Below are 12335 nucleotides of genomic sequence, written 5' to 3'. Positions count from 1 at the left end.
CTCACCGTGAGTCATGCTTGCTTGCTTCGGGTTGCTTGAGTGTTGAGACTAACCGCTCTGATACCACTTGATAGGATCGGGATCGTTGATAGGGGACCGATGTCCGGCTAAAGGAGAACGCTTACACACTCATAACAGTTGGTACTAATCCGGTTAGAGATTAATACCAGTCTCAATACTACACAAGCTGTCACAAAATCTTGAACCGGGTTCAAAGGCGGAAATGTTTGTTTCAGCCTGAAGAAACACACAAATCAGACAGAAATAAGAATGAGGAAGGATCGGTTAGAATAGTGAAAGGTCACTTTGGATAGTGAAATGACCGAAAATGAGGAAAGAACACAACACAAGGATTTTATGGAATGTCGGAGATAAAGCTCCTACGTCACCCCTTCTTCTCAAACAACGAGAATGATATTCACTAAGAATATTCAAACAACTTACAACGCTTACGTCTAAGACCCGAGACTGATTTACTGCTCGTTCTTGATCTCTCAACAATAACACTCTGTTGAACAGATAACTTCTGTCAACTTTACAAAATCTCACTACTCACACAAAATAGATGAATTTGTAATACACGTGAAAGATCTAACACACTTTGAATTGATTTACACAATGTATGAACATAGAGAATTAGTTGTTTGCTTTTTTGTTCACTTTCTTTGTTCACTTCTTGTATGTGTTGTGTCATTGCTTCTGCTTGTGTTTTGATCTCCTTAAGTAAGAAATATGACCGTTATTTCACATCCTCAACGGATACCTACATGGTATCCTTTTGTTCCTTGATTTTGATTGGTTGATCAGGGAGGTACAATAGGACATTTAATGGGTTTGATACTTCCCAAGAAACAGATCATCATGATATATTTGTCTTATACCGATTTGGTTATCTGGAGAAAGGTGAGATCTTCACTTCAGGAGCATTAAGTGTCGGTTGACCGATCTTCACTACGAACCGGATTCAATCCCTGGTCACCTGTGTGACAGGCAGGGGTGCTTACCACTGCACTACAACACCTTGTTGTTATCTTTTAAACAATTAATATACTTGATATGACTTAGCAGTTTAACTCATATATTTATTTGAATTTATTTTTATCTATTCATTATTAAAACTTAACAATTATATTCTAACAGTTTCTCCCTATTTAATTTAAATATTCAAAACTTGTAGTTGTTGGATGCTTAAGTTAATTAACATATTTATATAGTTAATTAATATTTCAACTTAATTAACTATTTTTATTTATCATTGACTTTGTTTTGAAAATCCCCTAATGTGAACTAGGTTTTTTTTATTCTATTTTTGTGTTTGTTCATTTAATGGTTTAGAATGAGTTACTTGTGATAGACAACTTACGCTTAATAACAATTACATTTTATTTTTTTTAGATGGCCTACAATGCGTTATCGATGATATACGTCTCACATTGCATATTTTTTTCTTTTCTTTTTTTCATTCTTTTGTTTTTGGTTTAGACGAATTAGAATGTGCTATTGGTGATAGACGTTTTACATTGCATTTAATTTTGCATTAAAAACAAAATAACTTATCTTTATTGTTCTTCTTTTCCAATTAAGAGGATTGGAACTTTCATCTGAAGATTTTACATCTGTATATCTAGTTGGTCGTGTCAGCTTTGTCATCTCATATTGCAAGATTTGGATCCGTAGTCATTCTCGTTTGGTATTGCAAATCCAAAAGTTTAATAAAAATGGCTTGGATTGACTTTGTTTTTGGTCAATACCTAGAAATTGTTACGCCTTCTCGATGGACCGATTATGTTTGAACGCATCTGAAGATAAAATGCACATTTTAATTAGACATGTCTTCGACTGTTACAGTTCGATATATAGAATCTCTTGTGGCAACATTCAAACTCTAGGTTCTTTTTCTAAAGAAGAAATTCAAGGGTTGCTTAGAATGACTAAAGAGTTTAATCTCAAACCAACTTTCAATGTTGTTGTTCATTTCCCCCTTTTTGTTTTAGGATTAGACGTTTTATTCGCATTTTCAGAAGAATGCTCATAGTCGATATAAGGATTTTTTTTAAAATAAAGAATTGTAGCTTCCCGAGATGTCACATAGCTTAGCACGAGCGTTTTTGAGGCGAACGTGGAAATATAAAACCTGGAGTAGCTTGTTTGTTCGACGAATTTAACATTGGTTGATTTAACTATGACTCCCATAGATCCTATAACTTAGCACATGTATAACACGTGACAATATGGGACTAGAGTGACATAATAAAAGTCAACATTGATTTGCGTGCCAAACATCGTTATAAAATAAGACATTATTTTAAAAGATTTTGATAATATATGAAAGTTTTCAAAAGTAATCGTATACCAACGATTTAATAATCTGGGGATTTGTTTTAATCAAATGACAATTTGAATTGATCCAACAATAATAATTCACGGAATTTTATTTTTAAAAGACCGAGTCGCCAATTGATTTTATGAAAATCAATAAAAATGGTATACATATAAAAACCTAGTTTACACCAAAGTTTTGTTTGGTTTGAAGTTTGGTGATACTCAAGAAATGATTTTTACGCTATGTCCTCCATACTTGTTCAAAACAGTCTCTACTTTATAAACTTAGCTTTTTAGAAAAATAGTTGTATCACGTTTGAGTGTTTAACCAATTATTCTTCTAGTCCTAATCATGTGTCTAGGTTTTAGCATTATTGAAATATTGAAACAACAAATATTGAAATGTTGGTAAGGGTTGGAGAAGGGCAATCACTCATTCTTAAAACCAGCATTCTTAAGACCAAAGAGTCGGGCGGAAAAGGGAGGAAAGCTCTCCGTTCCTGGTTCTCCTGTAGCTGGATCCTCCGGAACCACAAGGATCCTTAGTTAGAATGGTGGCTGAACCCCAACTGCTAGTGATGGGGTGGAGAAAAGAACTTCTCCCCGTTCCACATAACACGAAAAGATGGAGAAGAGACACACATCATAATCAAGCGTACCAAACCAGACGGGGGCGGATTACACCAAGGATTAGAGAACACTCATTGATCCTTATGGAAACTTTCTAGATCCGATTTTCCAAGCCTTAAACAAAAATTTCGAAAAATCCGAAGTTATTAAGCTTTAATGGAGGATTTCGATTTTTCTTGATATAAGGATTTATTGTTGGTTGTTTGGCTTGGGATTTGGGAATGAGTTAAGGAAGCTATTTATAGCATTTCTAAGTCAGTCCACGAAGCCTAGTGGCTTGAATCAACCAAAATCTATTTATGGTATTTTGGTTGTTCTTTAACCCATTTGTCGGCGTAGGCTGTGACGAAGCCTACGGGCATAGGGGAAATGACCACGATCTCAGCGTGATAATTTTGGCCTCTAAATGAGTTGATTTATTGGACGAACGAGGGAATTCCAAAAAAACAAAATCAACATGGTTGTTCAAGCTTATCCAAACGACGTCGTTTTGATGTTGGGACGCGTTCCGTTGGCATTTCGTCAGCGTTTGAGCCGTCCGTTAGCGTTCTAGCTATCGGCCGTGTCTTGCTTGGCTGCTTCGCGTGCGCGCTTTCTCGACTACAACTTGCTGTGTGGAAGCGCTTGGGCTGTTGGATGAGTTCCCAATGCTTATCTGAGGGTCCAATTTTCGGTTGTAGCTTATTTTCTCAATTTCGAATACACCTGATTACTAATATATATATATATTTAAAATCTTAAGGGTTTGTTTAAAATTAATTTTTCTTTCACCTTATTGGCCTAAAATTTGATCTTTTAAAATATACAAAATATTAAAATAAATGTAGAAAATATTTTACCAATTTATATTATTGTTATTATTATTTTTTTTTGTATATTTTTAGGATTTAAATAAATAATTCTTTTAGGTGAATTGGATACAAAATTCACTCTAAATTATTTAATTTTTTAAAAATTATTTTGGGATAATATGGGTATAACATTTATCTTAAATAATTTATTTTTTTTATTTCGGCCTTAACTCTTAATTAATTTGATTAATTAACACATTAATTAATCAAAATTAATTATTTTAAATAGGTTTTTGACGATAGAGTTAATTATTTTGATCTTATTTGTTTCAAAATAATTATATTAATTTTATAAATTGGAGTGTTGATTTTTAGTGTTTACAAGAATATTGTCTTATTTATTTTTCATATTAAAAAGGAAAATTATTTTTTTTCTTCTTATTTTCATTTTATATCTTAAAGATGCCCTAGTGTATGAAAAATGATTTTATTTTATTAGAAAATCACTTATCTTAGATGGTTTTCTTTTCCTTCATTTTTTTTCTTTCATAATATTTTTAGGTGCTCTGAGTGTAAATTTGGTATTTTATTCTTGTTGATGTTATTATCATCATTTTTTAAAATTATGTTTGTTGATGTAAATATTCTCAATAGAAATGTTGTTAATGCATGCATAAATAGGTCCGTGCAAAAAAAACCGAAAAATCGTTAATCGAACTGCATGATAGTTTACTGGTTTCATTTTATCGATTTCTTGGTTAAACGGTTCTAGTGATTTCGGTTAACCGATTTTTACCAATTAAATAGTTCGGTTTTCATTTGAAGTTATATAAATTTTGTTTGAAAACGTTTTTAACAAACATGATTGATTTTTATAAAATATATAAAAATAATAATTTTATCATAAAACTGCTTTTTTTAAAAAATATTATATTTGTATCCGACAAAACATTAATAATAATGAAAAAATATTTGGAGTAAAACGGTGTGACAATTGTAAAACCATATCGAATTCAATACGATCTATTCACATAATAAGAAGGTTAATCATATGATTGTTGACTTTTAAAATTTTCTCCGTATGAAAAAAATATAAACATATGTATAACTAATTGCATATATATAGGTACCTAGCTATGGAAGAAATGTATGGTATTTTTTTTCTCTTTTATATACGAAAAATAAGTTTGCAGATCTAAATAATTCGTAATCTAAATATGATAAATATCGATTTAAGTATTCATTTACTTTCACTCAAGGGTTCATGTGTATTGTAATCCTATTATTCAGTCAATTAATTAAAGATGGTTTAATTAAGAATAATTTAAAAATTAATTTTTTTAAGGTTCGATTATAATGAATTACATGATGCAATGCTTCATAAATTAGATTTCGAAATCTTGAAAGCTGAAATTTAAATCTTAAATTAAGATTGAAATGAACACATTGGGGTTGAGAAATCATAGATGAAGTTTGAATTTAAAATAATATTGAAATGAAAAGATTATTTGAGTTGTCTATAATATATATTTGATTTTGAATTAATATAAATAAGTTTAGTTTTGATAAAATTATTAGGCTCATTCAAAATATTGTGGTGTTAAATCTAATTAAAACAATTTCATTATACACTTATAAAGATTTATATATAATTGATGTCATGATTAATTTTAGAATTTTTTTAATTTAAGTACGAGAATTTTACTTTTATTCGGTATAAATGTGATTGTATTAAATGATTTTTTTATTATTATTTTAAATTATGAAGAAATAGCAGGTCATCCTACAATTTAACCGATTAACGGCCAGTTAATCGGTTCTAGTTAAGTTTGACTTACCTCTTATTTTACAAACTGATCGGTACTAGTACTAGTATCGATTTTACTAGTTTTGATTATACTAGTTACGATAGGTTAACCAGGTTTAATAGAGAACGGATCATTTATTTTTAAAATAAAGTATTAAATTTATTAAATAATTGTTTTTCAAAATCTTTATTTGCGCCAAGTCATATATTATTCTCTATTTTTTCTATGTTATAATATATTATATTATTATTATTATTATATAATATATTATATATATATATATATATATTTAAAAATATTTTATAATATAATATATTCTAACCTCATAATATAACTTAGGGTAATGCAGTGTTTCGTTCAACCAATTCATCGAAAACAACATGTGCGGTTTCTTCAACTGTTAAAGTCCTAGTATTGTATATTCTATAGGCTTTACTTACAGCTGAATATCCCAATATTATTCCCTCATCGGATTTAGCATCAAAAGCGGTGAAGTAATTCTTTCCGTTATTATGAACAAAACATTTGCTACCAAAAATTTGAAAATACCGTACGCTTGGAATTTGATCAAAATAAATTTCAATAGGAGTTTTAGAAAAACTTTAGTTACTAAAGATCGGTTTTGTGTGTAGCATGCGGTATTGATAGCTTCAGCCCAAAACTTTTGAGCAATACCCGAATCAGCTATCATTGACCTTGCGGCTTCCTTGAGAGTTCGGTTTATTCTCTCAGCCAGGCCGTTTTGTTGAGGAGTTCTGGCGCTAGACAACTCGTGTCTAATACCAGAATCATTAAGAAAAGTTGTTAAATTACTGTTTATAAATTCAGTTCCTCTATCACTTCTGATTTTGTTCATTCGAATAGATTTTTCATTTTGTATTCTCAAAATCAGTTTAATCAGGTTTGGAGTAGCTTGACTTTTAGAAGCTAGAAAAATAACCCAAGTAAATTTAGAGTAATCATCAATAACTACCATGCTATAATGCATGCCTCCTAAACTAGTTACTTTAACCGGACCAAACAGATCCATATGCAAGAGTTCTAAGCATCGTTCAGATTGATAATTTCCTTTACTTTTGAAAGATGATTTTACTTGTTTGCCCATTTGACATGCAACACATACTTTATCTTTTGTGAATTTAACGTTTGGAAAACCGTGAACTAGTTCCTTGGAACATATGAAGTTAATCTTTTTGAAATTCAAGTGATTTAACCGTTTATGCCAAAGCCAGTTTGGATCATTTCCGGCTATCATACACACAGGTTTTTCAAAATCAGTTTTCCAATTAACTTTGTAAATATTTCCCATCCGGTTACCGGTTAAGAGAATATCATTATCCTGATTTTTAACTAAGCAAGCGTTTTTATGAAATTCAACTTTGTAACCCACATCACACATTTGACTTATGCTTAGTAAGTTAAAACGCAGTTCCTCTACCAACAATACATTACTTATGGATAGATTACCATGGACAATCTTACCCTTGCCCACGGTTTTACCTTTCGAGCTGTCCCCGAATGTGATGATTGCTCCGGTTTCGTACTTGATGTCGGTTAGTAACTCTTTGTCTTGAACATCCGCTGTCCAGGTACCATTCTGAATTCTTTAGCCGGTTGCTCCTCCTAACCTGCAACAAACAATTATTTACACCTTTTTGGTACCCACATTTAGTTGGGTCCATGGTTGATTAGTCTCTTTGGGATCCAGACTTGAATAAGTCGGATCACTTTCCCGGTATTTGTTTTTATAATATTTGGCTTAACTTCTTGGCTGTTGCTCAAGAATGCCTTATGTTGTGATGATTTTCTTTGAGGTCGAGTTTTATTTGGTTTATTCGGTTTCCGGTTGACTTTCCTTCTCTCAGGATGAAGCCATTTTTTTGATTCAGTAGGACTTACATACTTAAGTGTTTCTTCCGGTTTTAAGTCATTTTCGGTTTTTGAACTCTTGACAAATCTTATGAATGGAAGGTTGTCTTTCGTGAGTTTCATCCCGTTAGGTTGTTTTGATTCGTTTTGTTTATTTGGTTCGTAACCGATACCAAACCTACACTTAGGGTGTCTTTTATAATTACACATTTGTTTTACAGCCTGACGTGATCTCTCCCACGCAGCCGTGACGTACATTGCTCGTTCATCGGTTTCAGTTACCGGTTGAACTGTCTTCTCATTATCGGAGAGTAGTTCATCCGGTTCATACATTTCGATTTCACATGTTTTAACGGGTGCATTGTTTGATTGTTCGGTTTTAGATTCGAGCGGAGTCGGTATGTACGCAGATATGTTTCTAAACTCAGCAACCATTTCGTTGAGTGCAGAAATCAAATCTTCTTTGGTAAACTTGTCAGAAGAGAAATCAAATACCTCTTCATCGTTTGCCATGAAGCAGGTTACTCTTTCTTTACCGTCTTCATTATCGGAGTATGCCCACTCGCTTCCGCTGTCGGATGCAATGAGTGCCTTCTGAATCTCTTTTCCTTCGTCTGCATGCTGATCATCGTTTCTCCGGTAGTCGTTTCATTGGTTATCGTTTTTCCGGTAGTTATTTCCTATTGGAGAAATCGAATAATAGCACCTGTTTAGCAATTCAGAAATAAACAAGCTACAACAAGGCCTAACAATTCTTTTTCCCTTTTGTGTAATCAAATAGGTAGCCAAAACAATTGAGCATCAAACAATCAAAAACAGAGAGCAGGACACCAAGATTTTACGTGGAAAACCCAAATTAGGTAAAAACCACGGGACACTTCGGCCACTTAAATCATCCACTATATCAAATGGGTATACAATGTAGTTCAATACAAGCCTAGAGGTAATCTAACAAAAGTTATCAATTGACCTCATCCTAACTTGTCATTCACATACATTATCATCATCATTAAAGATGGCTAACTAAATGGAGAAGAGATAAAGGAAATCAGAAGAAGAACCTGCTGCTTCAATGGAGGAATTGCTGCTTCAATGGAGGAAGAACTGCTGGAAGAGAGAGAGAAAAACAATCTAAAACTGCTATGTTTTTTTTTCCTTAATTAAATATGCCCTAATGGGCTTTATTAATTTGTTAGGCCCAGTTGCTAAATGAGCTGACCCAACAAATCTCCCCCGTCAGCACAACTTCGCGGGCTCCAATAAACCCGCTCTCTCCCGACAATCTTCAAACTTGTCCTTAGGCAAGGATTTCGTAAACATATCAGCACCATTCTCACTTGTATGAATCTTCTCCAAGTTCAGCTCTTTTGCCTCAAGCACATCACGTATCCAATGATATCTCACGTCGATGTGTTTGGATCTCGAATGAAAAGCTGAATTCTTTGAGAGATGAATGGCACTTTGACTGTCGCAAAACAAAGTAAACTTCTCTTGCTTTTGGCCCAACTCTTGTAGGAACTTCTTCATCCATAACACCTCTTTACATGCCTCAGTAGCTGCAATATACTCAGCTTCTGTAGTAGACAAAGCAACACACTTTTGTAACCTTGACTGCCACGAAACAGCACCGCCTGCAAAGGTAACCAAAAAACCTGATACAGATTTTCTTGAATCAACATCACCCGCCATATCAGAATCTGTAAAGCCTTCCAAAATAGGAGTATCATTTCCGAAACATAAACGTGCTTTCGAAGAGCCTCGAAGATATCTGAGAATCCACTTAACAGCCAACCAATGTTCTTCTCCTGGGTTGGAGAGATACCGACTAACAACACCAACTGCGTGTGCTATGTCCGGTCTTGTACATACCATGGCATACATAAGACTACCAACTGCAGAGGCATAAGGTACATTCTTCATTTCATCTTTATCTTTCTCACTTGTAGGACATTGTTTAGAACTTAACTTGAAATGACCTGCAAGTGGAACTGAAACCGGTTTTGCATTTTTCATTGCAAACCTCTCAAGTACCTTCTCAATGTACTTCTCCTGTGATAGCCAAAGTGTTCTGTTCTTTCTGTCTCTTGTGATTTCCATGCCTAGGATCTGTTTCACTGAACCCAAATCCTTCATCGCAAAAGACTTGTTCAACTCCCTTTTGAGCTTCTCAATTTTTGCAATATCTTGCCCAACAATCAGCATATCATCAACATAGAGCAGAAGAATAACATAATCATCAACACCGTATCTCTTGATGAAAACACAATGATCAGAAGTAGTCTTACTGTACCCATTTGCTTCCATAAAAGAGTCAAATTTCCTGTACCATTGTCTAGGCGCTTGCTTGAGCCCATACAAGCTTTTCCTCAACCTGCAGACAAAGTCTTCTTTACCTTTAACTCTGAAACCCTCAGGTTGTTCCATATAGATCACTTCCTCCAAGTCACCATGGAGAAATACAGTCTTCACATCCAGTTGTTCAATTTCCAAATCTTGACTAGCAGCCAATGCTAACACAACTCTGATGGATGACCTCTTCACAACCGGTGAGAAGTTCTCTTCAAAATCAATCCCCTTTTTCTGTCCAAAGCCCTTCACAACCAGTCTAGCTTTATATCGAGGTTGTGAGCTATTCTTTTGGTGCTTCAACTTGAATACCCACTTGTTCTTCAAAGTCTTCTTTCCTTTTGGAAGTTTCACCAAGTCATAAGTTTCGTTCTCTTGCAAGGAATTTATCTCTTCTTGCATTGCCACCGACCACTTGTTCTTGTTTTCATGAGACAATGCTTCTTGATAGGTTTCTGGTTCTCCCCCGTCAGTCAACATCACATACTCATTGGGAGGATACCTACTAGAAGGTTGTCTCTGCCTACTAGATCTTCTAATATGCTGATCATCAGGTGGCTCTAGAGAACTATCATCATCTTGTTCAGCTTCCTCTGTTGGCTCAGCATCAACTAAAGGAGTCTCATCAACCTCAACTTGGGCATTCTCCACATCATTGGGCTGTGATTGTGGTGTACGAATCCTACCATTGTCAGGCAATTCATTCTCTGTAGACTTCGGCTTTTCCTTTTTCTCAAAGTCTTCAATGGTCTGATCTTCAAAGAATACCACATGTCTACTTCTAATGAGTTTCTTGTTAACCGGATCCCAACATCGGTACCCAAATTCTCCGTGGCCATACCCAATAAAGATACACTGTCTCGTCTTGCTATCAAGCTTAGCTCTCTCATCTCGAGGAACATGAACAAACACTTTACAACCAAAAACTCTCAAGTGATCATAAGAGACGTCTTTACCTCTCCAAACTCTTTCTGGAACGTCGCCATCTAAAGGAGTTGAGGGTGAAAGGTTTATCAGATCAACCGCTGTCTTCATTGCTTCTCCCCAAAAGGATTTTGGCAACTTAGCATGAGACAACATACACAAAATTCTCTCATTGATAGACCTGTTCATCCTCTCTGCAACTCCATTCTGTTGAGGTGTTTTTGGCACAGTCTTCATAAGCTTGATCCCATGACTTTTACAGTATTCCACAAATGGTCCTCTGTATTCGCCACCATTGTCCGAACGAACACATTTCAACTTCTTCCCAATTTCTCTCTCCACTTCAGCATGAAACAACTTGAAGTAATCCAATACTTGATCCTTAGTCTTCAAGCAATAGGCCCACACCTTCCTTGAGCAATCATCGATAAAAGTGATGTAATAATGAGCACCACCTAAAGTCAAGGAATCCATAGAACATATGTCTGTGTGAACCATATCTAGGATATTGGGCTTCCTAGATGGAGAGAAACTTTTGAAGGAAACCCTATGTTGCTTACCAACTAAGCAATCTGTGCATGTCTTCAAATCTGTGGACTTTAAGCCCTGGAGATCGATTGTCTTGGAGAGAACTCGCATGCCATTCTGACTTAAGTGACCAAGTCTCTTATGCCAAAGCTGTGATGAACAATCATTAACTGCATTTGCTTCTCCACCATAAGACTTAGTCTCTGTCACATAAAGAGAACCGACCTTCTTTCCTTTAGCTATCACCAAAGACCCCTTAGTGAGTTTCCATTTTCCTTCACCAAAGTAACTATGATAGCCCTCATCATCAAGAATACCAGTAGAGATCAAATTCATCCGAATATCAGGAACATGTCGAACATTCTTCAAAAGTAGTTTGCACGAAGTGTTAGTATCCAAACAGACATCTCCTTTTCCAACAATCTTACACGTAACATGGTTTCCCAACGTCACTGAACCAAACTGTCCACTAGTGTAAGAAGCAAATATATCACAACGATTGGTGACATGATAAGAAGCACCTGAGTCTACCACCCATTGTGTATCTTGAGAAACAAGGTTGATACTATCATTGTCGTAAACAATATCAATGTCGTTACCACCCACATCTACAACCTTACTACTTCCATCTTGCTTATTCTCCTTTTGTTCCCGCTTCAAAGATCTGCACTGATACTTCTTGTGTCCTGGCTTGCCACAATGATAACATGTAATCTCTTTTCTCGAGCTAGATGTTCCCCGTGACCTGTCTGAACTGCCACTGCGATTTTTTGGAGTTTTACTTTTACTTCTACCCCTTTTCTCAGTCACGAACACCTGACTTGGAGTCGAGAAGCCCTGTTCTTTTCTTCTAGCCTCTTCATTCAGCACACTCTCTTTCATCATTTTCAAAGTGAGCTTACCTTGTGGAACAGAATTGGTAATTGAAACCACAAGTGTTTCCCAACTATCAGGCAGAGAATTAATCAAACACATAGCATGGAGCTCATTATCAAATTTCATTCCTATCGCAGCCAACTCATTTAGAATCCCCTGAAAAGCATTTAGATGCTCAGACATAGAAGACCCATCTTGATATTTCAACGAGCAAAGCTTCCTAAATAGAAATGCTCTGTTT

This window comes from Impatiens glandulifera, chromosome 6 (genome assembly GCF_907164915.1).
Source record: "Impatiens glandulifera chromosome 6, dImpGla2.1, whole genome shotgun sequence".
Taxonomy (NCBI): domain Eukaryota; kingdom Viridiplantae; phylum Streptophyta; class Magnoliopsida; order Ericales; family Balsaminaceae; genus Impatiens; species Impatiens glandulifera.
The sequence above is the reverse complement of the archived record's forward strand: the minus strand, read 5'-3'. Positions refer to the sequence as shown.